This window comes from Triturus cristatus, chromosome 5_1 (assembly GCF_964204655.1).
Source record: "Triturus cristatus chromosome 5_1, aTriCri1.1, whole genome shotgun sequence".
NCBI classification, from domain to species: domain Eukaryota; kingdom Metazoa; phylum Chordata; class Amphibia; order Caudata; family Salamandridae; genus Triturus; species Triturus cristatus.
Genome location: NC_140587.1, coordinates 951,000,669 through 951,027,534, shown reverse-complemented (window position 1 = coordinate 951,027,534; position 26,866 = coordinate 951,000,669). Strand labels below are relative to the sequence as shown.

The window sequence follows — 26,866 nt, the reverse complement described above, 5'->3', positions numbered from 1 at the left end:
TGCTTGAATACATAACAAAGGAGCCACAACATCCACATTTTACTTTATGCTTCACAAAGGTCCCTTGCTGTTTATTTTTACCGAGAAGAGCCTCGCTTCAGACATATAAAAGGTGCACATGATCATCAATATTTTTACAAGGGCTGAACCTGACAGAGGGCCTTTTAGAATTTTGCAGATGAAGTACTTTCACCAAAAAGTTACGGACAACCTGTCCTCCCTATTTGAAGTGTATTGGGGCTTCTGCACATTCTAAATAGAGGGACATCTGCCACTTGTCACACATCCTCAAAACTCCAAAATATTGATGGTGAAGACTGCTCTTTTTCCAGAAGATAAACACTCGAGGGACACTGGGATGTTTAACTGTGTTCAGTATAAGGAGTTTTACAAACCTATGATGGGTGGCAGATTTGGGGGCTTACAGTGCACATTTTTAATTCAGATTCTGGAGGCTTAGGGTTAGTGCTGAGTTGCAGGGTGCAGCATGACTATACGGAAGATGCAGTCAAAGGCTTTCTTACACATATTTGGTCATCACAAAAACATCCTCTTTCATCACTCAAACTACTTGGATAGATATGTCAATGGCCATATCTAATGCATGACATAGTCAGCCTGGAGTACATAATGTTTCCCTGGACATCCAGTTAGACAGGCTTCATACCTTAAATGTTTGTTTAATGCTTACGACAGGCAGGGGAAATGTATTTATAGCAATTATGATATATGCTGAGATAAAGAGGATGACACATCAAAACACAAGTTTGACAATGTGTCAGGAGGGAGAGAAGCTGGGCAACATTGCATCTGCAACTGTTTTAAGGTATGAAACAGTCTCAAAACTGGAATCTATAGCATTTTCACAAGTTTTTTACTCTAGTATATACAATAAACAAATTAACGTTATGGAGGATACATTGACAAATCTGTTACGGCAGATGGGATTCCAAAGATGTTCGATACAAAATAGGGAATGCTTAAAGATTTTAAAAGAGCTGGAGATAAGATGGGCAATTTAAAATTTGGTATGAAGGACTATGAGCCATCTATGATGAGTTTTATCCATATAAAAAAGACAACTTGAATTACTTCTAAAAACCTTGGAAGGAAGGGAGACAATGAGGGACAAATTGATGCCTCTTGTTGTTGAATGGCAACACCAACTGTTGAGCACATCATTAGTTGGTAGACTAGTGAGGCAATAGCAAGTTTAATCCATGAAGAACAAGTGCAGTTTATCTCTGTGTATTACCACAGCAAACCTCTGCAAGGTTTTTCTCTCTATTGAGCTTTGCCCAGAAAATTAAATAGCTGTCCTTTTGCACTGCTATATTACCAAGTGCCTAATTTCTCGTTGAATTTGATCATAACACATCATCTCTCTTTATCTAGATGTTGGGCTACTTTCTATGAAGGAAACCGCAGCTAGAGAGAGGTTTCTGCTATGCAACAGGCCTAATGGTTTAAATGGGGCCCGATTAGGATGTTGGGCAGACCGCCACCGTCAGGCCGTCGGTGTTGGTTCATCCGACATCCAGAGTATCGGTTAGATCGCCGGATTACAATGCCAGCGGCCAGAGCAATTTGGGTTGGCGGCAAGACTACTGCCTAAGACTGGCTCAAGTTGCCAGTCGAGGCGGCGGTCGGAGCCTTATCCCTACAATGGTGGCGGTGTCTGCAGAGGCACTGCCATAGGGATTAGAATGTTCCTTTCCCTCTGCCTTTCCATGGCGGTCCGACCGCTATGTAAAGGCAGATTGACAGGGACTTTGGGGGCCCCTAGCAGGGCCCATGTCCCCCCATAGGCATCCACTATGGGACCAGCCCCCCAACATCCATGTACCGTGTGCCAGGCACCACATGGTGCCTGGCACACGGTGCATGGATGTTTACAAACATGCCTTTCTCATTTGCGGCTAGTGCTGCAGCAATTTTCTGGGCTGCAGCACAAGCTGCAATTGAAAAAGGCATGTTTCCAACCGCCTTCACGGTGGTTGGATCATAATATGGCAGGTGGAGCCATTGACTACATGTCAGGCGGTCTCCATCCTGATACGGTGGCAGTCGGATGCTCGTCCGACGGCCATCACAATGAGGGTCCTGGTGTTGATACTTTACTTAAATGCTGCACAGGAGCCTATCCCATTGACACATTTTCCACTTAAAATGTATAATGACAGGTTCAGATAGTTTGAGAAGAATAAAGAGGTGATTTTCACATAATGTAGACAGTGCTGAGTAGGCTGGGGATGTGCACAGAATTCTATATAATGCATTCCTTCTTTGATGGGCAGGCAGGCTTACTGTCCCAAATGACTCAGGTCTCAGTCCTCTTCCATTATTTCCTGGTTCCACCAATGTAAATGGAAACTTTTTTTCTAAGAGACTAAACCACCTTAATGATACAACTACCAGAAGAGCATGTTGCCTCTAAGGTAAATAGACGTCTGGGGCAAAGGAGAAAGATCATTTTGGAACTATAAGGCCTGATTTAAAACATTAATTCCTACAGTGGAGAGGTGTGGCTCACTGGTTAGAGGCGGCAGATCCGCAAGCAGAGAATCGGCCAGGGACCAGGGTTCAATTCCCGACGCGGCAGGGTCGTGGACCAGGGTCAAAACTGACTCGATAATTCTCGCCTCGGTACCTACTCTAACCAGGAACACACTCGGCAACTCTGGGCATTAGCTTGCCTCATCTCCACAACGGCCCCCCACATTCGCCGGGGATGCCTGGTTTCACCTTGGAGATACCCAGGAGGGACCATCTCACAGGGATAGCCAGGACGGGTTCCCCAGCGGTCTACAGCGCCACGAGGCCTCAGGGTAGCAGTGCGCTTTACAAGACACATTTACATTTACATTTACAGTAACTAATAGGGAGAGATATAGAGTTCCTCTTGAACGACATACTGGAGGAGCTTCTACTCACACACCAGAGTTTTTCTGAAGTAGCCGTTTTATGTTGCTACTGTACGTCTCACACTTGCTTAATCACCTTGCTGTGAAGTACATAATAAATTAGAATAAGGACCATACCCTTCCAAGATGCATGGACGGACACAATTTTTTTGCCTACATTGGGGTTTGTGCAAAGTCATTCCTTCCTGACGGAGTGCACTACAAGTTAGGTGTTTAGGTAGAAAAAATAGTTATCCCTAAGTGCCTGGTCCTGGCAAAGAAGAACAAGCTGATTTTTGTGTTCTTGGCATTGGGTTTGGGATTGGTGTATCGCAGGGAAGCGCAGTAATGGAGAAGACCAGATTCCCAAAGTCTCACTGATGGGTTATGTGAACTAAAAAAAATAGGTAGTTGTGGAAATGGATTTTCTGTAAATGAGGCAGGGACAGCAAGGTGATGAGATACACAATATGGGATGAATTCAGACTGAAGGTCAAAAATAGGAACTTTTCAGTCGTACAGTAACCTGGCATGTGTGGTATAACGTTATACTCTGGGAGCACTGAAAATATGAGAGGTGGTTACTTGTATAAGTCAAACTATCACTGTGTAGGAAGAGGATGTATTGTGCCCGTACACGGTTATAATATGAGGAGAAATGGGGAATTATGATTCTACTATCCTGATATGACTGTCACTATTGATGCAGACATTTACATGGTAATAATTACCCGTCTGCGGTGAGCATTTTACTAGCAACCATAAACTGTTCAGTCTATTGGTCTGTAGGTTCTCGTTGACAACACGATGCTATGATATATTTCATAAGCTGCAAAAATTTTGAGGCTGACTTCACTAACCAGTGTCATTTTTAGCATGCAACGGTTCTTTATTACTACAACTAGATACACTGAAAAAAAATGGAATAAATGCTGTTTAGGTGTATTAAATTCCATACCGTCATTAAATAAAATGTTATTTAGAAAATGCCATACTATACCATGAACAATGGAGTTTGTTCTTCTCAATTATCAGCAGATTGTCGAACTCCTACCCTTGGAATCAGATAAATATATTTTGATGAGTCCAATATTTTGAGGTTCGGCAACGACAAATCTAGACATTGACAAAGAAAATAGAAATATGAATGCAAGTCAGAAGTGACAATACATAACAATTCATATGAGTAACATCCTGAGGTACAGACAGACTGCAGGATTTTTATGTGGCAGAGGTTGGGGATACCTATAAATGAGCATTTGTGTTGTGTGTGTATACTGTATGGAGGTGCAATTTTGGATGCAGACTAGTGAAGATGCATTCATATGTTTACTACAGTATACCTAGCTTAAAAAGCATATATCATAACATGAAAGGTGGACATTTGATGGTTGTTACTGAAGTTGTGTTTGTGTGATTATCTTAAGTAGCTAGTCGAACTGCTAGTCTCATGGACAGGTTGCACTTACGCTCTTGCTCTTCAATCACTGAGGGTGACTATATCGAGAGACTGCAGTATGTCATACATTACTCCACCTCTGCTTCTTAATTTCTCTCTCCTCTACTGAAAACTTCTTTATTGCTAACATTTTTAATCAACAAGGGAAAAAGCAATTTTGATGACATAGGCAGAACAACCAGTGATTGTTTGTCAGTAACATAACAAGAGAAATCGAGCCTATGACTGTTCACAAAGGATGAGCATTCATACATTTTCAGGACATGGAGCACTGTAGGAATTGTACTGACATATCGATACAATCCATATATCATTATAAAAATTGCATACAATGATAATTAAATCAGCTGAATCAATCAAAACACTTGAATTTCGGATAGGAGTACTCAGGGCTTTAAGAGGGCCAGGTCTCACCGGTGCTGAGCACCGGAAGTTTTTTTAAAGGGGCCTCATAACGGGTCTCTATCGAGCTCTGATTTTTGCCCTGGCACAGGTGGTCCGTGTGTTTTTTCCGGACTGCAGTGAGAGCAGGCACATCATGTGCGCATGCTCACACTGCTCACTTGTGCGCGTGCTCACACTGACTAGTGTGGGAGTGCTCACACTGCTCACTAGTGGAGAAGTTACAGCATGACGTCATGCCAGGTGAGCGTTGTAGGGGAAGGGAAATCCTTTAAAGAGAGTCATTTTCTCACTGAATTTCCCTTAACTTTTTGAATCTCGTGATGTCACTAGGGCTTTAAGTGGAAGCTTTTTTAATATTATATACAAGCCATAGTTGCTGCTTATTTATCTATGCAACTAACAACCATTGACAAAGCCAATAGTCCTGACTTCTTGTATTTATGATGTTACTTGTATGCAACGACAAACAGCAAAATACAAGTCGGGCAGCACACTATGCTAAGCACAGATTTTTAGCTTACGTGTTTTAAGCCACGCCCTTAATTACATTGACCATGCCCCTTTGAGAGACCCCCCCCCCCCCCCCAGCTTTTACATCCCACTTAAAGCCCTGTGAGTACCACTGACAGAGGTAGTCATCAAATGTAGGAGGCAGTGTTGGTCACGGGACCACTGCACCTTGTTAAACAAACAGAAACAAAATGAAGAAACATTTTTTTTAAACGCTGTCCCGTTTCCTTTAAGGGTTGCATTTAAAAAATTGCTTTATTAAAAATAAATCACAGACATGGTGATCTTCTGACCCAAGCAGGCCACCATCCCTGTGAAGGCAGCAATTCCTAGTGGGTGTCAAATTGCGACGTATCTCAATAATATTCATAAAGTAGGTTGATTTAGGAATTGCTAATTTAAAAAGAAAACTTTCATACATTTAGAATAGTGATGCCAAATAGCGATTCAGAAAAAATCACTATTAGGAAATCGCTATTCTAAAGGTATGTTCCTCTGCCCCTTAGTGTCCTTAAGCACAGCTTGCCATACAAGGAACTCTAACGAAGGGAGTTGTAACCAGCTCATTCAAACTCAGGGGCAGCCACAATCCAGATGCCTTGAGGCGCTATCAGCTTGAACGGCAAAGATATCTCAGATGACAACCAGCTTCGTAACCTTCAGTAAAGGGGCAAGAAAAAGCAAGCACTGCACCCCCCTGCAAGCCAAAGCATTTATCCTACTGCTGAAGAGATTCAGTACTATGCAAGCTAGGTGTAGGGTATCAAGTTATCTATCAGACACATCAATTTCGACAGATGAGGGAGAGTGTGAAGTAATATTGTAGTTAGGAGCAGTAGGCCTCTTTCTATAACTGTCGAACTGTTAAACTAAGAACATTGTTAACTCTACACTTGTTTCCCATTTAGTTTAGGGAGCAAGGTAATTTGTGTCTCTCTTCGAGGGTGAAGAACCCGTACACGAGGGCGATATTGACAAGGTAATTATGCGGCTAATCCTGTTTTTTGCTTAACGAAAGATTTTGTACCTGCCACATATTCCACATACACTTACATATGCTACATAAGAAAGATGGCACTTGCGGTGCAATGCAGCAGTGGAGACGCTGCAAAAGATAGCTGATCAACTATCAGTCTTTGATTGCTAGATTGACGGGTTAAACAGTACTATCGAGGTAAGACTATCACCGCACATTGTTACTATCCCTAAATGATGTGCTGAGGCAGGACTTTCGTCTCTATCATAAAAACAAGCATTAATGTTTAGCTGTAAGTCATTAAGTGTGAAAGTACGGAACCATTCTTTGTCATTAAAATGCGTCGTTTCATAAGAGCAAATTCTTGTTAATGCAAAGAAACTGCTCTCAGAGCAGGAGTCATTTCAAAAGGCCACTCAGAGTACAACAATATACCACTATACTTCTTTTTTTAAGTTCTGATATCCTTAATAAAACAATGCCTCCTACTGGGACACCTACATTATAGATATGAAATAGACAACATTGTTTTGCTGGGCGTTTTCTTTATGTAAACTGTGCTTTTAAATGTCCAAGTGTGAAGATAGGCTAAACCCAAATTAGAAGATCAGTTCTAAAACATAACCGGCATATGCAGACTAAAAAAGGTACACATGTATAACATTAAGTGTGCACACATATGCTTGTTTTCACTCAGCAGAAAAGTAGCCGACATGCACATTTCTTGTAACTCACACTATTCAGTGGCGGCTCGCAGAGGGAGTGTTGCGGGCCGGTGAGGCGGGCCGGGCAGGGTGGGGGGTGGGGGGGGGGGGGGTAGTTTTGTTGGACATACGAAGGGCAGGAGTAAAGTAAGTAAATAAATAAATAAAACTATTTACCTTGCGCTGGCTGCATCGCCAACTCGGCGATGCAGCGAGCGCAAGGTAAATAGTTGTATTTCTTTATTTACTTACTTTACTCCTGGCCATCAAGCCCTCCACCCTGCCTATCCCCCGCACCGCAGCACTCTCTCTGCCGAGCAGCCACTGACAATATTTAAGTCCTCAAATTAAATTGGATAGTATTACTAGCAAGCATTGGCAGTCTCAATAGGAATGGAGTTGGCTACGAGCTTTTTGGCTTTGCCAATGCGCATTGTTGTCTCGTCACTGCTTTTGCAAAAGTTAATTGCTGCGGGAGCTCCTGTGCCCTTGCAAACATAAAAACATGCCTCAAATTAAAAAAAACATTCTTCAAAAGCACACATTTCCATTGTAGCCTCTAGAATTAAGGGAACTACTTTGTGTGCTTGAGAAAGAGTAGAAAGCTGTTATTCATGATTAATTTACCAAAAGGCTGAAGCGGGCTAACCAATCACCCCATGCTGCATTTAATTGGGTCTATATACATGTACTTCAGTATCTTTGTGGTAAATTAGATTAACAAGAGTTATATGTGCTTATTAGTCGGGGCTATGTGATTCATTGGAAATGATTGGTGGGATTAATAGATAAAATAGAGGATAGAAGTATTCTTAGGTTGAATAGACATGGTTTCAAAGAAAAGGAGGTTATGGTTTATGAAATGAGATGTAGGCAAGTTGCAGGAGTACAATAAAGGATAATTGAAGGAAACAAGCATGCAACACAGTAGATTATCCTCAAAGAGGAGGCATAAGGTGGATGGAGGTAAGGGAAGGGGGTCATTTAAAAGAAAGAAAAGGGAACTATTGAAAGTCAAGGTCAGATTTTTATGAAGGTTTTAGAACACAATGGGGGGGCTTTTTAAAATGGCATACAATCTGAGGATTTAGAATTATAGTAAGAAATAGGCTTGGTTGAAATGTAAATTGTGCTATTTAAGAAACTTCGTGTTACACTTGCTATGCCAAATTTCCAAAATGATGCCATTACAAAACTATGTGTAACTACATGTCATTTGTGATAAAAATGTACCACAAAAGCATTAGACAGAAAAAAAGGGACCCAGCTGTTGTTTGTGCTGCCTTTTTGCAATAGTTTTTAAGGGCAATATGTGTTTTTGCATCAAACATTTGAGGGAATGACGCATTTCACTCTAAAATATAGCAAGAAATGATGGATTCACATTATGCATAATCATGTGTAGTTTTGCGGAAATTTAGTGTAAATACACAAAAGCAAATTTCATGAATTTCACTCACCCCTAGTAAGAAACTGTAGGAAGAAAACAAAATAATTTGCATGTGAGATAATGTTATACAGTATTTTGATAGGCACCAGAATCAGGTGAACGATGTGATCTGTCTGGCGCCATGACTGATTTCTGTTTAAATAGGAATGCCGGTGCGTAGCCAAGATGGCGCTGAGGTAGGACGTGCCTCAACGACTCTCCTGCCTACCGTCGCCTTAATAAACGCTTTCCGGGCCCTGTTCGGGGTTCAAGCACCACTGGAGTGAGCAACAGTGCCTTCCGGTATAACAGGAGGCTGTGGAATCCCGGAATTTGTGTCCCAGGGGGGCCTCGAGGGAAACGCCTTCGGCAGCAGGAGAAGGACGACCCGCAGGCTGCGGTACGTATACCACGACTGGGCACGCAAGCACCGCGGCCTCGTACTCCGAAGGGCGGAGGAGGAAGGCAACACCCGAGGCAGCCTTAGCAACACACGCCACCGAGCTTCCACAGAGGTGAGCTGAAACACTCGGCAAGGCGCGAGGCCCCGAAATTTAAAGACAAGACCCGGGGAGGAAAGCAGCCCGCGGAGTAGGAGTGGAACCGCAATAAGGCCCTTCCAGGACCCGTCCTCCGTCAATCCCCACTCGCCAGGTGGCGCGGTCTGGACTGAGTTCCTACTGCCTAGCAGCCATTGAAGGAGGAAAGCGACAGCCGTGAAATAGCATGAGGTTCGCGGCCTAAATCTCAGCCGGAACTTAAACTCCTCAATATCGCACGCAGGGGAGCCCGAGCAAGAAGGGGTGACAGGGGACGGAGGTACCCGTGAGCAAAGTGCCCCCCTCTAGCACTGGGAGCCAGCACACAACGCCTGTCCCCAGGGCCCCCGCTTCAAGAGCATGCGTAGGGAGAGCCTGACCTGCTGAGGCGAGGAGTGGGTTCCCCCACGAAGTTGACAAGCCTAGCAGCTCAGTGAGCTCCAACTGCCATAGCGAGGCAGCGTCCGCAAAAGGTGAAGCTCTACCTCCATCATAGCAGTCACAGAATCCACCTGCTTTCGGGGTGAGAGGAGGCATTGAGACCCAGGTGAACATTTATAGCAAGTGGATATGGAAGCCTCATCATAGCATCCGGGCGCCCTAAAAAAACGCTTAATAAAAGAACTACTCTCACGCCCAGGGGTGACCACGCCTGAGGACACAAATCTGCAGTTGGGCATTCTAGGGTCACTAGCTGACCAATCCTCAGAAGAGATAGTGACACGCACATTTATGGAGGCCCTGTTCACGTCCTTACGAGAAGAGCTACATTCTCTAAAACGTGAATTCTCCCATTAAATTAAGGAGACCCGGAGGGACGTGGACGCTCTGGGGGAGCAAGTGTCGGAGCTGGAGGACAGAAAAGGGGGCCGAGAAGAGGAGACAGAGTCACTACAACAGGAAGTTCTTCGTCTCCGGTAACAGCACATGGAATTGCAATCACATCTCGAAGACGTAGAGAATAGTTCCCGGAAGAACAATGTGTGTATAAGGGGGGTGTCGTCCAAAGCAGAGGGTGAGGACATCTTTAGTTTTGTCCGTGACCTTTTCCATCATATCTTGTGCTGCTCCCCAGAGCCCCCAATTCAACTGGACAGAGTTCACCATGTGGGTTCCCCCAGACAGAACACTTCTAACCAACCGGATATCCTTGTCTGCATGCATGACTTTCAAGTTAAGGAAGAGATTCTGAGAAAAGCACGCAGCAATCACCCCATTGCTTTTCAGGGCCACTCTCCAACCCTTTTCCAAGACCTTGCAGCCCTCACACTGCAAAAATGCTGTTCGTTCCACCCAGCGAAAACACATCTTTGCAGCCATGAAATTTCCTACTCCTGGGGCCACCCCTTTCGTCTGATTTTTCACGGGGGAGGAAAACTCCATCAATTACGATCATTAACCGAGACATGCGGTGTACTTGGAATTGAGCTCCCAGAGGAGCAGCAGGCAGGCGGATCTCCACCCCCCTCCCAAAGAGAGCGGAGAAGTGGCTGGCAGAAAGTGGGTCATCGCCGAACCTCAACTAAGCCGGACCCAGAGGCGATCGCTAAGGGCCAACAGGACGCCCTGGAAGCAGTTCCATCAACTCTGGCAAAAATAGATGAATCCTAATTACTGGGCCCAATGTTTGCATAACGTATAGACATGGGAGGGGGCGGCGGGCGAGGGGAGTCAAACCATTGGCCACCTTTATACCTACATTGGACTTACCAAGTGGCTTCGTCTGGCCACAGGACTATAAGTAAGACAGAATTCTCATTTTTCATTATTCTTGTTGTTCATTTGTTTTGGGAGGGCATTGTTTGGGTCCCACAATTACTCTAATAGGGGATGCTCCATTTTTTTTTTTACATATGACCAGTACAATGTGTTACACTGTTCAATACAGCTGGCGGGGGGAGGAGAGGCGGGTTCTTGATGGACATAGCAGGTGACCGTGTTCTGCCCTCATGACAGGCAGTTTGCTTAAAATACTCACACTCAATGCAGATATCTGCCTATTACAAGAAAATCACCTCCTAGTTGGGGACTGCCAGAGATTGGAGTCAAGGGCCTTTCCACAGCAGTTCTTCTCATCTGCCCCTTCCAAATCAGACGGAGTGGCCAAATCCTTTCGGGGAGTGGTCGAGCAGAAGGTCGAAGAAATAAAGGGCAGACTTCTCTTGCACCGGTTCTCCCTAGCCGGGAGGTCATTAGTGGTCGGCTCAATTTACGCTCCTAATGAGAAACAAGAGGGGCTTCTACATAATGCCTTGGGGAGGGCGCTGGGAATGGGGGATCACTTGGTGCTTCTAGGGGGGAACCTCAACTTAGTATTTGATAACTCACTGGATAGATCAGCACAGAGACTTGGCCAGACAGGGGCTCTGTCAAAGGAAGGGCAGGAGTGATTACATGAGTGAGGAGTGGTGGATCTATGGAGGGCCAAACACCAACAGTCCAAGGAATTTTAATTCTACTCTAATGCACATAAAACATTTGCCAGGCTAGATAACTTCTTGGGAACACGAGAAATCCTCTCACTCACGAAAGACGTAGATATACACACAGCTATGCTGTCTGACCACGGGGTGGTCGAGATCTCGCTGTCTCTCCCCCCGGCTATCCCTCCCTCCAGGTTCTGGTGCTTAAGGGACTCCAAGTTGCATCGCAAAGAGGTCATAAAGCAAATCCAACACTTGCTTAAAGATTACCTCACACACAATGACACCCCTGAGACATCACCCGCGGTACTGTGGGAGACACTTAAAGCTGCTATACGTGGAGAACTTATTGCAATAGCTTCAGCAGACAATAAGATTCACAGGGAAAATAGAGAGGATCTTACCAAAAGGACCGTAGAACTTGAACACATACACCAGCGCACAGGTGCCCCTAGGGTCTGGCGCCAACTAACCAACACCCGTGCTCAACTGGCAGCGTTAGATACAGACAGGGCGGAATATGCCACCCTTCGCCTGTGCCACTCTTACTACGTGGGAGGAGATAAAATGCGGCCACCGCTTGGCTAACACTCTGCGGGCCAAAAGACAAAATCAGGGTATTTCAGCGATTTATTCTACACAGGGGGATCTAGTTTCAGACGGTCCTGACATAGCAAAGGCTTTCAAGGATTTTTATGTGCACTTGTATAACTACCAATCTCTAGACGCAGAGGGCGGATCTCAATATCTCAGGGAGGCTAAAACCTCCACGCTCACCCCAGAACAGGCGGAGTCCCTTGCTGAGGACATTCGCATTGACGATGTCATCTTGTCCAACGCGCGCCTTAAACTCGTAAAGTTTCCGGGTCCTGACGGGTTCTCCGCGGATTTCTACAAGTTCTTTTGTTCAATAATAATACCCATTCTAACAAGACTTTACAACTCCTTCTCCGAACCGGGGGCAAACCCAGCTCAGATGCTTATGGCCTCTATATTAGTCTTTCCGAAACCGGGTAAAGACAAACTATGCTGCAGCTCTTATGGGTCCATCTCTCTTTTGAATATAGTCTCAAAATTAACACTAGTTTTCTAGCTCATAGGATCAATACATACCTCCCCTTTCTAGTGGACCTGGATCAAGCAGGCTTTATCCCCTGCAGAGAGACTAGCGACAATACTAAATGAGCCTTACATATCATAGAAAATGCGGGCAGGGTTGCAAGGGCAATATATGATCTTAGCGGTCGACGCAGAGAAAGCCTTTGACCGGGTTCACTGGCCATTTCTGGAGCAAGTTCTAAAACACTTTGGGTTCGAGGACAAATGTAGGATCCGCATTCTAAACTGCTATCAAGCCCCAACAGCGACAGTTCGTCTCAATGGCTACACTTCCACTCCCTTCCCAATTCATAGAGGCACCCGGCAGGGTTGTCCTCTAGCCCCGCTGCTTTTTGCGCTCTATATGGAGCCAATGACCCAGACGACCCGAGACCATCCAGACATTACCGGTGTACCATTCGGAGTCGACAGGCACTCCATTAGCCTATACGCGGATGATGTTCTGGTATCCCTGGTGAATCCAGCTACTACCCTACCAGCATTTATGGGGGAACTGGGGGCCTTTGGGACGGCATCAGGGTTCCAAATATACATAGATAAATTTCAAGTCCTTAATCTTTCTGTGCCCCAATGCACAGTAGATCACCTGGTGACCGCTATCCTATCCAATGGACCTCCGAGACAATTCCATACTTGGGGATCAATCTAGCACCTACGGTCCAAGCAACAGTAGATAGTAACTATAAGGCGCTTTTTCAACAAATTCGACATGATTTAGGAAGGTGGAAACACCTCCAAATCTCCTGGCTGAGACGGATAGCGGCCTGCAAGATGACGATCCTTCCTAAGATATTATACCTCTTTCAAACCCTGCCCCTCTCCCCACCACAGGGCATGATCGCCAAACTCCAGGCAGAATTAGCGCATTTCACCTGGCAGGGACGGAAGCCACGCATGAAAAGATCCTTGAGTTACCTCCCACTCGAAGCCGGAGGCTTGGATATCCCAGACCTACATCTCTATTTCAAAGCGGCGCAACTAAGATATCTAGTGGAGTGGAGCCGCCCAGAGTCGGAGAAGCATTGGCTCTTTCAGGATAGAGCAATCGCAAGAAGGTCCCTCTGGAAGTTCCCATTTCTTCCTAAAGCACACAGGCCCCGAAATCTAGCCCCGATAACCGCACCAAGATGGGTCTGAACACTTACCCATTGTCCCCGTTGACACCCATTTTCGAGAACCCAGACTTCCCCCTGGGAACCACGGCAACAGGTTTCGCAACCTGGAAACTCTCAGCTTGCGGCTCCATGGGCCATTTCTTCGACCCGGAGGGCATACACTCCTTCCCTCAAATGCGCAAAGAATTTGGGCTCACGGAATTTGAACGATTTCACTACTTACAACTTAGAGACTGGATCACACACCCTTCAAACCACCCCAATGCACAACACCACTTAACCCAATACGAGAAATGGCTCCTGTCCTGGCAAAAATCGACAGACAATGGCTTGATCTCTGAGCTATATGCTATCTTACTTCTAACACAGACACACACATTTCAAGCAGGACAGGCAAGATGGGAGGAGGAACTAGGGCGAACCCTGAGCGCTAAAGACGTTGACCAAAATCACGACACATTGGTACTACACACCGGTCAGGTTACATAAACCGATTTAGATTTTCAAAGGAAAAAAAATGACGTTTTTTCAGAAAAGGTTTCTTTCTGGAAAATGTAGTTTGATTGCTCATAGTAGAAAGTGGTATTTGATAGAAAGATACGTGTATTTCCCAAAACTAATAAGCTAATGAAGACAAAATATTGCAATTCTAAAACACATTTAAAGTTGTTAGCCGAATGATAATTGAATTTGAGTTGGGGAGCCTCACTGCTGTGGTTATGCCCTTTGCGGCACATGGCATGTGGTGATTTGAATGTTAATTGATTACTCAGGTGGAGGAGGCATTTAATATTTGTAAATGTTATCCTAGCATTCTGCTGAAAACTTCACATGGAATGTTTGGGTGGTTTCCATTGATAATCGTACTTAGAATGGTCATAGTTTAATATTAATACATATCATCAGCATTTTACAGTGATAGAATAGGCTAGTAGCTCGGAAGAACTTTGCTTTAGAACAAGTAGCTCTCACTACAGAAAATGTTGGAGACCCCTGGTATACAGGTAAGTACCACTGCCCGAAGTGCCTGACTTCATGAGCATCTGATATCCCAACTTTTGTTTTGGCAACAGCGTTATGCTAATCTAGTGTGTGGCAGAGGCCTAGACCTGTCCACGACCATGCATAAGCCAGCATCTGTCCTGTGACCTACAGGGGTGCACCAAAAGTGGACAGAGGACTACTGTTCGTGTATTGGGTATAGCACAAAAGGCAGTGCTGGCATCATATTTTGTTTTATGATCTAATAAGCTGTATAAAGTGAAAACAACATGAATGACAACAACAGACCAATGGATAAAGAGGGCTGGCTGAAAGCCCCTATAAATAATCTGTATACATAATTTTAGTACGATCAAAACTTCTTCAATTTAGGACGAAACCATTTTTTATTGGAGCATAACCTTTTCAAAACTCATAAAAGTTGTTTATTGTATTTACTTTATTTTAGAATGAACTCTTGGGCATTTCTGATGGTATTTTCCGTTTTTAGGTCTCGCCTGACCCAGCGCATGCGCTGGTCTGGCGAGACTTTTTGAGAGGGCTCCAAAAAGTGCTACCAGGCCAGCCTAGAGCTACAGTGCATGTGCGCGGGCGCTGCGCTGGACCCAATTACTTTCACTTTGCGGCCGCTTTGATGTTTGATCGCGATAATTTTCGCGGCCGCACGGCCGCTTGGCATAGCCAATAGGTCTCGCTTTTGGGACCTTATAAGTATTTAGTTATGCAACTATTGCATGGCTAAACACTTATAAGGTCCCAAAGGCGAGACCTATTGTTTATGCCAATGCTTGTTTCAATTGGACTGCACTTGAAGGTAATGAGAAGATACCAAAAGAGCTGATATACCAGAGTTTTGCCCATCAGGGCTTCACATATTATTCATTGTATGTATACTTGCTGAAATATCCTTGACATTTTTATATTCACTTGAACATCATTATTATTGATGATCTATATAGTATGCAGGCCTAACAAAAGTACATGTTATATAAGTAATTTGATTATGCTAAGCATAGTTTTGCCCACTTGGGCTGGATTGTGGATATAAATTTTGTATGTTCGATTTGTACCGTTGCTTACTTTTGGATTGTCAAATTGAGAAACAGAATTTTAAAGAACAAACATATACAGTTGCCAATAGCATATTGTTTTCAATGGGTTTCCAATACCGGGAAATCCAAGATGATTTCCTCGACGACTATGTTTTCTTTGTTTCTTTTTTGTTCCTCAAATTATATTTAAATTCACTGAAAATGGCATCGAGACCAAGGATAAAGTAGCAGCCGAACCACATTGATGTACTCATTCAGACTTGCCTTTGCATCCGCCAGTGATATAAAAAATAAACACACACACAAATTATAGGGGCTTTCAGACAGGTTCTCTTCATCTACTGGTCTTCTATTGTGTCATGCACATTTTAATTCTGTATACTACAGCGCACAGTATGAGGCAGTGGATAAGCCTACTTCAACTACTGCTTAACCTCATCAGGCTCTTTATCAAGAAGCATATTCACACATAAAGTAGTTGGCTCAAGTGCCAGGGACTAACTACTATGGTAATGTGTTTTTTGTGGAAAAAAGATTGTAGCTTTTATCCAAGTATATTTTATTTTTTAGATTAACTGACGAGGGCCTGAAGTTTATTCAATAATTTTTTGTAAAAACCATGACACAACAAACTAAGCTGTGGCAAAGCGTCAACAACACACTAAACAAGCGATTCTTAACATGTTGACTTCTTCATCATTACTAGAATACCGGGAGCCCTACTAAGTCATTATTGGAAGCCGCGGATCCATGACCTAAACAATTTCTATGATTTGAACCTCATAACAATACGGAAAAATACAAAAGCAAGTATACACCATACAAATGCTCAAATATTTTGTTTAATTCACAAACAAATATTGAAAAAGTATTCAAATTAATGATTAGCTTCTTTATTTGTATATTCTTAATTAATTTTTATTTGTTAATTTTATTATGATTCAACTTTGTAAAACAGCCGTGGACCCCCTGAGTACGGCTTGTGGACCCTCGGGGGTTTCTAGAGCCACAGGTTAAGAACTATTTGTCACTTAGTAAAGTTACATTGGGGGAGGGCCAGGTGAAATGTCTCCTTTTTTTTTGTTGCATATACCCTGTGCAGACATATGTTGTATCTCAAAAACTAACACCATCATGTGCCCCTCTTGCTTGAGTTCATGTATACTGACCAACATAATTAGAATCTGGGATATTGATTGTTAAACAAACTTTATTGCAGTCACTAACATTTGTCATATTCCCTGCTGAAGAACTCAGGCCATCTAACCACCTCACTGTCTTCCACCATTGAGAACAAGCAATGGCAAAGCCAATAGGTCTCGCCTACATGAGAACTAATGGCTTTGGCAACGTGTTTTAGCCATGTTGCACACCAGTGTGGCTGCTGTTCTGCATGGCAAAAGGTCAGTGGCGTGGAGTGGGGTAGATTGTACTGGGGTAGGGCAGATTGAATTTCAGTACAGCATGGTAGATTTTAGTGGGGGAGTGGGGTAGATTGGTGTGGTAGGTTGGAGTAGGGATAGATTGAATTAGGATGGCTAGGGTGAAGTGGGGTGGGGAAGATTGGAGTTGGGTGGGGTAGATTTGGGTGGAGTGGGGTAGACTGAGGAAGAATGGTGTGGACTAGGGTAGACTGGAGTGGAGTTAGGAAGACTGGAGTGGAGTTGGGAAGACTGGAGTGGAGTTGGGAAGACTGGAGTGGAGTTGGGAAGACTGGAGTGGGGTAGATTGGGTGGATTCAAACATGGTAGATTGCAATGGAGTGTGGTAGACTGAGGTATATTGTAGTGGGGTAGATTGGAGGGAAGTGAGCTAGATTGGGATAGGTTGGAGTTGGGTAGTTTGGAGTGCGGTAGATCGGGCTAGAGTGGAGTCGGGACTCGAGTGGGGTAGATTGAAGTGGGGAAGGGTGGGGTGGGGTAGATTGGAGTTGGGTGGGGTGGACTGCAGTTGGAGTGTGTTAGTGTGTTAAATTGGACTGGAGTGGGGTAGATTTTCAGTGGAGTGTGGTATATTGGGAGTGTAGAGGAGTCTATTGGGGTACAGTGGAGTGGATTGGGGTAGACTGGAGTGGGTTAGATAGGGGTGGTGTAGATTGTGGAGGATTTTAGTGAGGTAGATTGGGGAAGAGTGGAGTGGAGTTCGATAGATTGGAGTGTGGTGGGGTCAATTAGGGTGGAGTTAAGTGGGAAATATTGGGTGGGTAAGCGTAGTGTAGATTGGAATGAGGTAGGGAAGACTGGGGTAGAGTTGAGTGGGGTATATTGGAGTGGATTGAAGTAGGCTAGATTAGGCTGTAGTTTAGAGCGGGGTAGAGTGGAGTGGAATAGACTAGGGTAAATTGGGGTAGGTAAGATTGGGCTGGAATGGAGTAGACTGGGGTAGATTGAAGTAGGGTAGATTGGAGTGGAATGGGGCAGATTGTAGTGGGGAAGATCCGAGTGAAATGGAGTGAGGTAGAGTGCTGTAGAGTGGGGTAGACTGGGTGGATAGGAGTGGGGTATGCTACGGTAGATTGGAGTGGGGTTGGGTAAATTAGGGTAGAGTGGAGTCGGGTAGACTGGAGTGGAATAGGTTGAAGTGGAGTGGGGTAGATAGGAGTGGGGTATCTGAGGTAGATTGCAGTGGGGTAGAATGGAGTAGACTGGAATGGACTGCAGTAGATTGGAGAATAACGTGGAGTGGGATAAACTGGAATGGAGCGGAGTAGATTGGAGTGGGATAGATTGGGGTGGAATCTGGTAGATTGGAGTGGAGTGGAGAGGGGTAGTTTGGGTGGAGTGGGATAGATTGGAGAGTTTGGAGTGCTTTGGTGTGGAGTGGGGTAGATTTGAGTGGTGTGGTAGATTAGGGCAGAGTGAAGTGGGGTTGATTCGAGTGCAGCAGGATACACTAGAGTTGAGTGTGGTCAGGTGGATTGAGGTACAGTAGAGAGGGGTAGAGTGGAGTACACTGGGTGTTTCGGAGAAGGGTATATTGCAATGGAGTGGGGTAGATTTGAGCAGTCTGGGGTAGGTTGGGGAAGAGTGGGGTAGACTGGACTGGAATAAATTGGAGCGGGTCATTTGGAGTGGGGTAGATTTGGTTAGAATGGAGTGGGGTGGAGTAGACTAGAGTGGGGTAGATTAGATTGGGGGAGGTAGGAGTGGTGTGGTGTGGAGTAGATTGGAGCAAAGTAGATTGGGGTAGAGGGGAAAGGGTTACATTGGAGTGGGGTGGGGTTGATTGTGTTGGACTGAGTGGTGTGGGGCAGATTGGAGAGGAGCGGAGTAAATTGCAGTATAGTGGACTGGAGTGGGGTAGACTAGGGTGGATTGAAGTGGGGTAAATTAGATCGTAGAGGAGTGGGATAGATTGAAGTGGGTAGATTGGGGTGGGGTGGATTGTATTGTAATTGCAGTTATATAGCGCTTACTGAAGGAAAGTAGGATCTGCTTCTTATGGTTACTCCCACTTTTTGCTGATGTATCTCTGGTTTTGACTAGTCTGACTGGGAACCTCCTATCCAGGACCCCAGTCTATCTGCTTACTCCCTTAACATTGTTGTTTATGTACTTTAGGTACACTCCAGATTGGATACTGGGGTACCCTTATCAGTCCCTAGTATATGGTACACCATGTACCCAGGGCACAGATACCCCAGAGGCCTCCCATGGGCTGAAGCATGTATTATGCCACCCATGAGAGGCCATTCAAAATGACACGACAGGCCTGCTACAGCAGACTGTGTAAGAGGGTGCTTCCACCACTTACTAAGATATAGGTTCACTATATCTATCTAAATCACTACAATTAACAAGCATTGGCATAGCCAATAGGTCTCGCCTTTGGGACCTTATAAGTGTTTAGTTATCCAGCACAATATATTTGGTGCAACAACATCAACTGTTGCATGGCTAAACACTTATAAGGTCCCAAAGGCGAGACCTATTGGCTATGCCAATGCAATGGCTCTCGCAACTGCGAGTTTTGGAGCTACTGGCATTGTAAATGGCAATGCCTTTAAAAAAATTAAAAGGCATTGTCATTTACAATAGCAAAAGCAACATCTATTGCATTGCAGAGCGCAGTGTCCGTGAAGACGGCGCCGCGCTCATTAAAGTTAAAAAAAAAAAGAAAGAAAAAAAAAAGTGTGGTGTCCCTGAAGCGAGCGCCGCACTTTGGCTCTTGGCTGGATGAGAGATCAACTCCCACTGGGCAGCTCCTATAAGGTGCTAGGTACTCCCGGTAGGCTGCTCGTTTAAAGGTATCTAGGTACTCCTGCTGGGCTGCTTCTGTGCTGTGGTGAGAGGTACCTGCCCGAGTTAGGGGTTGGGTGGCTGTATGAATAGATGGATGAATGCATAGATGATAGATGTGTGAACGGATGGGTGGATGGAATAGCCAGTGGATGGAAGGAATGATGAAAGACTGACTGATGGATGAAAGAATGCATGGATGATAGAATGTTCCACTACCCTTTCAATCATTTTTTACGATCTTGAAAACATGAATAGTCAAAAATGGTGAGGGGAAGTGAGGAAAGGCTGACTGGGGACTTCTGGGACTTATGGAATAATCTACATGATGTACCCAAACCCATTGACTGATAGGGTAGTAGTAAAATAACAAAAAGGTATCTGATAATGCATATGGGAGCATTATTTTCTATCTTGTTGGGGACAAGCAAATAAAAACTTTAGAGGTTACTAACAGAAGACCAATTGTTTAGAATGGTCTCTGTCAATCACTGGGATTTCAGGTGTGAGGAAGGTAGTGTCTGAAGGCGACCAGTCTGATGCCTCTTATCTTGTGGTGTTGTCTATCAAGGGGAACACAACTGTTATCCTGATTGATCCTTTATCACAAACATGCTTCAGCCAAGAGTTGTATGCATCAGCTCAATGGGAGTGTGGCTAGGAATGAGGCGAACGTCACTAACTCAGATACTAAGAAGTCAAAACACCAAGGCAGTTAAAATGTTTTCAAGCAACCCATATTTAAACACAACTGGCCACCCTGATAAAAAAAAAGGTTAGCAAGAAATGCAACTACTCTGGCATTGAAAAACAAACAAAAAAAGCCCACGTTTACATCAACAGTTCACAGTTAGCATGATGCATAGGTACAGGAAACGTGCATGCAAGTCAGCAGTGACAGAAAAAGTTTCTATCTTCAATGTGAAAAAATAGACCCAGGCTAAAGGCGTGCTGCTGAACATATACATTAAACATTGTGTTAAGCAGAAACATGCATTTCCTCACTGCATCCTGTGAGTGGAAAATTACAGTAACGGGTAGGGCTGCAAAAGCTACTAAACAAATTAGAAATCTACACCACCATGAATGGGTTAGAGGTTAATCTAAAGAAAACCCAAGTGGTCACTTTTAGTAGAAAACTTTACTGTGGAGGAGGTTGGCTGTTTAACAACTCTAGTCTCACAATAGGAAACACTTACAAATATCTTGGGGTCAATTTTGACTCCAGGGGCAACTTCAACAAACAGCGTAAGGTCATTTCAGTAAAAGCCATGAACCTACAGGTGAATTTTTGCAAGCTCTCAAGAAATTTGTCTGGCCCAAGCTTGTCCACATTACTGGAAGTTATGAGAGCAAAAATAGGGCCTACACTGACTTATGGTGTTGAGATTTTTAGGGGGAAATTAAACTCCTCTTTTAACCAACATGTGACGAAACTCTACAAAAAAATCCTCCACTTGCCCAAATCAGCCTCTGCTGCACAGATCAGACTCGAATTGGGTCTATTAAACTATGAAATTTCAGCCGCGGGAATGTATTTAAACCTGTGCCACAAATTGAGACAAGCAAACACAGGCTCGAAAAATCCACGCGGCTCTTACAGTCGTCTTTTTAAGGATTCGATCCAAGAAATGTCTGCAGGTGCACTATGGGACCTCAACCCCAGTAAATCAGTATTTAAAACTAGCATTAAGAAATGCACTCGAATGAGGTCCCTGATCGTTGATAAAGCCCAATTTGCCAAACGCAGACATGCTTGGGCAACAATGACATCGTATGGTCGGTTAACCCCGCATCCTACCTATCTTGCACTTACTCCTTGCATCTAAAAACCAGCTTTATGGCTGCCAGACTGGGCGATTGGCAATTTCTAAAAGATCTGCCCGTCTGGCACCGTTTGTCAGAGGATGTAATGTGCAGAGGGTGCGGTATGTCTCCTGAAACCCTGGAGCATATAGTATGTCTTTGTCCATCTTTTATGTCAGAACGTAGACGCAAATTGAAAATTGAGTGGAATAGGCTGGGAATCCGAATGTGTAGATAAGCAATTATTGCAGCTTTAACGCCAGAAAACACAGGTCTAAATATTGCTTTTACAACTTTTTTACGATATGCTTACCGCACTCTTAAGCAGTAATGGTTTGGTATGTTTTTATGCTTTCTTTAAGGGCTATTTCATTTCATCGTGTAATTTTTCAAATGCTGCTAACACTACTTTTATCTGACTGACGCTTGCACAATCGGTTGTCATTTTATGAAATATTGGATTGCATTTACGGTTATTGTCAAACACTTGAAACCAAATGTATTTTAAACGTTATGTTTGTCATTGCATTTTGCACACTAATTCCTTTTACCATTGATATATCAGTGAAGCTTTTATTGCAATTTGAAGTTTTTAAAAATGTTTATTGCTGTCGTAATTTTGAGGTGTTCTTTTAAGGATATTTATATATCTAAATAAAGTATACTACTACGGGAGTTGCAATGAAATGGGCGGCACGAGGCAATGACTTGCGCTTGTAGCATGGAACACACCATGAGCAAGCACCGACTCAGTTATGTGGGCGTTGAACTGGAACACCTCAGATATCTCAAAGTACAGCCCGGCCCCAGTCGGTTGTAAGCGTCTTGCGGAGGCCAACCAAGGCAGTGGACATAAAAAAAACAGAGAAGAAACGAACGGAAGCGGAAAGAAACTGCGTGGATGTAAGATAGAGCGACAGCCAGGAACTCGAGAGAGGGAAAGGGTACAGAAAGAAGCAAGAGCAGCAGCGTGTGGAAGAAAACGTTGTGAGAACATCGGGGAAAACAAGACAGCAAAACGGAATACAAAGCGGAGTTAGTGGGGTAGCAAGAAGCAAGTATTGGGGCTGGGGAAGGAAACGAGGACATGAAAGACTGAGAGAAAGAAGGAACGTGGAGAGTAGACAGAGTGTAAGACATTCGGGAGGTAGACAAGCCAGAGTCTGGAGGGAGGGGAGGCAATGATGGAAGTCTGAGCCAGACGGGGTAGGCAACCCAGAGTAACCCGAGACGGCGAGCTGGCGAGAGGGGAGCAACAGGACAGCAAGAGAGACAGCAAAGGGAGAGGAAGCGTAGAGAACGAAACTGACTGAGAAGCAGGGAACAACAGAGAAAGGAGAGCAGCGAGAGAGTCTAGGGATAAAGGATTGTCAAAGTGGAAGGTACGGAGATGAGAGTGTGAGAGAGAAGGAAGCAAGAACGGCAAGGGAAACAGCGAGATAGCATGCATTCGCCTGCCAAAAAACTTTTTTCGAATGTAAACAAAAACTTTTGACTTAACTCTTTGAAAATGCCTTCTTCCCGCACCTTCATGCCCTCCCGAGGACGTTTAAACTGATGAACCAGTTAGTATGTGCCAAAAGCCATGCACGCATGGAGCAAGCTCATTTGGTAAGCGGCACAATGCAATGCAACAAAAGGATAGGTGGGGGTCGTATCCACACAGACAGCATGAAGGAAAGTTTTTGTAACCCAGAGATCGTCTGCAGGGGATTCTACTTCAACCAGATATGAAAGGGGCAAGTTGTTTTTCCCCAGGAAGAGTGCAGTTGTTACAAGTTGGGTGAGTCGCGTGCAATGAGACGCGCGCTGCCATTATTTAGCATGTAAATAAAAACAAGCATTGGTCGCGCGGTAAAAGTAATGCTGCGCGGCCGTAAAAGCGAAAGTCATCGCGATCGCCCTGAAAGCGAAAGTCATCGCGATGACGCGCTAAAGTACGAGTTTTCAAAGTGCTGCTGAAGGCTGGCGCGTGCATGCTCGCGTGAACGCAAGTGCTAGGCCAGCCAGCAGCACTTTGAAAACTCACCTCCAAAATGTCTCTCCGAGCTAGGCTCAGCGAGACCTAAAAACCTAATCAGTCACCCCTATGGCAGGCCTTGTCAATCCTGAAGGCAGGGTGCTGGGTTTTACGTGAGAGGGAGCCCCTGCATGAGCAGAGCCCCTCTGCAGCCTTCGGAGACCATTCTCCGGGGTTGTCTGTGATGCAGCCAGACATATATGTTTAAGTGCATTATAACCTTGCAGTAAATGCTAACTTTAAAACAGCTGCTTAGAAACATGTCCTGTCTGGTGTCAAATACCTTGGAATCATACCTCCACACCAGTAACTGGCGTGGGAGGTATGATTCCACCCTTCTAGAACCACTACTGTGGGTCACCGGTCTACCTGGTACCAGCTTTCACGAACTGGGCGTCACAAAATGGATGCTGCCAGCCACAGACACGATTCTGCTATCCTGCTGCTGAGCCAAGCTCGAGCAGAGGAAGGCAGGACAATAGGCATCCTGTCACAGGGAGTTGTGACCACCTCCCAGACAGGATTTAGTGTATTGGGCCTGAGTGGGTGCACTCTGAAAGTGCCACAAAGTCTGCACTGGGGGCACATTTGGTGTCCCTGTGCATAGTCCAGCTCAAACCAGTTCTGGGAGCCATTGGCTCCTGCTGTGGCACGAAACTGGACAAAGGACATGAGTGTAGCCACCCCTCTGTCCTGCCCCTCCCCTAGGAGGGTCCACAGAACCCGTCCAACCCCTTCCCATGGGTATAAAGTGGGTTACCTGACTACAGGACTTTATATTTTACTTGGACAAGATTCTGCTGAGAAGAAACCAAGTACTTTGACTGCCTGCACTACGATTGCACGACTGAAGAATCTCACTTGGAGTAAAGGAGCTACTCCCCTGCAGCAGGAGGCACCTAAAAACATCTGACCGGTTTGCTTCTACAGAGCTCCTGCGGACTCGCAAGATTTCAGCCACACAGGAGGTGGGTTCCCGAAGGTCCCTGAGGTAGATCTGACCGCTCAGCGATTCTGTGACCAGTATCCCTTATGGGGGCCGTGCAACCTGAGCCCCTGTGCACTGCGTACATTTGCAAGTGCATATGTTTTTTGGCGATCCCGGAGCCTGTGCATTGGACTCCGTGTAGTCCTGACCCCGAGCAGTATTTACATTGCACCAAGTGCTCTGTGGGCTGGTGCTTTGCAAACTTACTTGAGGTCTCCTCGCGATCCCTGGTCCGTTGGACTGTTGGTCCTGGCAAGGGTCACCTTGTTTGTTCTTGGGCTTTCCTGGTTGCTCCAGACATGCCTCGACTCTCCATTGCTTGGAGAGTCCCCTGGACCTCGCTGGTCCACACCGTAACCTGTTTCCTCTGACTGCGTGGGTTGCATTTGCCAAGGCTTGTTGCTGCTCCAGCCTGATACCGACTCCTCACCTCTGGATCCTGGTCGATTGTTCTAATCTCGTGTAGAGGTTAGTAGAGATAGTTATATTAATTAGGATAGCTTTCTAAAGGTTATCCTTGACCTCATACATCATATGGGTCATGTGGCCTGGTACAAGGTGCCCACTTTAACTAGTGGACAGCATATACCAACCCACCTTATAACACTTACAACCCCTGACGAGGCGTCGAAGCACTTCGGCGAGCAGCATGCTACTCCGGAACCCATTAAAGGATTAGTGTTGATTTAGTATAGTGAAAAATTAAAGTAATTTGAATAGTGGATATTATTCAGTTATTTGGATTGAGAAGGATAGCAGAGGGATAGAAGAGGGAAAAAAGGTTTGCATTTATATAGTGCTTGTTACCTCTAATGAGGTGTTTACGTGCTTTTTTTGGGGAGTAGCACGCTACTCTAGAACCCATAAAGGATTAGTGGTGAATTAGTATAGTGAAATATGAAATTTGAGAAGTGGAGATGTTAGTCTGGTATTTTGATTGAAAAGGATAATGGAGGGATAGAAGATTGAAGGATTTGGACTTTTTCTTTGGAGGTCATAGCAGTAGTGGGAGGCTTGGGATGAGTAAAAAGGGATGTGGAGGGGAAGAGTCAGAGGGAAGAGGTTAGAAAGGCTTGTTTTGGGGGGGTCTCGATAAAAGAGGTGTCAGATGGTGCAAGGAGCGGTAGAGTAGGGGAGAGTCTAGAAAGGATCATTTTGGGGATCATAGTAGTGGTATGGGGTTTGAGATGAACGAGAGAGTGGATGTAGAGGATATATTGATAGAGGTAAAGGGTGAGAAATAGGGTAATGCATTGGAAAGAGTAGTAGAAAGAGGTTTGAGAAGAGTCAGAGAGTTGAGGTAAAAGATATATTGGGAGAGGTATATGGTGAGATATAGGGTAGTGCATTGGATAAGTTGAATTAGAAGAAAGTAGTACATACATAGATACATAAGTAAATGGAAAATGTATAGATGCATAAAGGAAGTAAGGATATGTAGATTAAAGATATCAAAAGAGGTATAGGGTAAGAAATAGGGAAGTGCATTGAATAAGCGTTTTTTGTTGTTTTTGGGAGGAAAGTAATAAATATATAGATCCAAGTACATGGAAGGTATATAGATGCATTAAGGAAGTAAGTATAAGTAGATTAAAGATGTATTCGATAAACTCTGGTTTTCAAGTGTTGTACTTAAAAATGTATTTATTTATAATTTTTTTAAACATAATTATTTTACATGTTTATACAAAGCAACACACATATATAGGTACATATCTATAGTACAAATAAATCCTTATATACAGTGGGATATGCTGTATATTTCTGTTTTCGAACGGTTCTTATGTGGGGAAGAGCCAATTCTTGAGTTGTTTTCTGAAGATAAGGTGGATCTTATGTTGGGGCTATAGAGTTCCATATTTTGGCTGCTTAAACAGAGAAGGGTGTGCCACACATGTTTTTTTCTTGTATTATGGGATTTTGAGGCGAAGTGCCACTCTAGAGTGGAGGTTTCTATGATGAATGTGTTTGGTGATTTTATTCCTGATGAAGAGCGGTCCCATTCCATGTATCGCTTTGTGGGAGAAGCGGGATGGGGTAGACTGGGGGGTGGAGTGGATTGGTGTAGAAGGGTTAGACAGGATTGGAGTGGAGTGGGGTAGACTGTGTGGAGTGATGTAGTTTGGGGGGCTGAGTAGGGTAGATTGGAGTGGAGTGGGGTAGATTGGAGTGGAGAAG

At 44.5% G+C, this 26,866-nt stretch overlaps 1 protein-coding gene across 2 annotated transcripts in view; it reads right to left on the bottom strand.

Annotated features, from left to right (window-relative positions):
* ZBTB14 (zinc finger and BTB domain containing 14) overlaps positions 1–26,866 on the bottom strand; it is a 120,304-nt gene that overhangs the window by 80,334 nt on the left and 13,104 nt on the right. For both annotated transcript variants that reach the window (XM_085606009.1, XM_085606008.1), the window contains exon 2: positions 3,904–4,019. The gene's annotated coding sequence lies outside the window, so the exon portion shown is untranslated. The remainder of the gene's footprint in view (positions 1–3,903; positions 4,020–26,866) is intronic.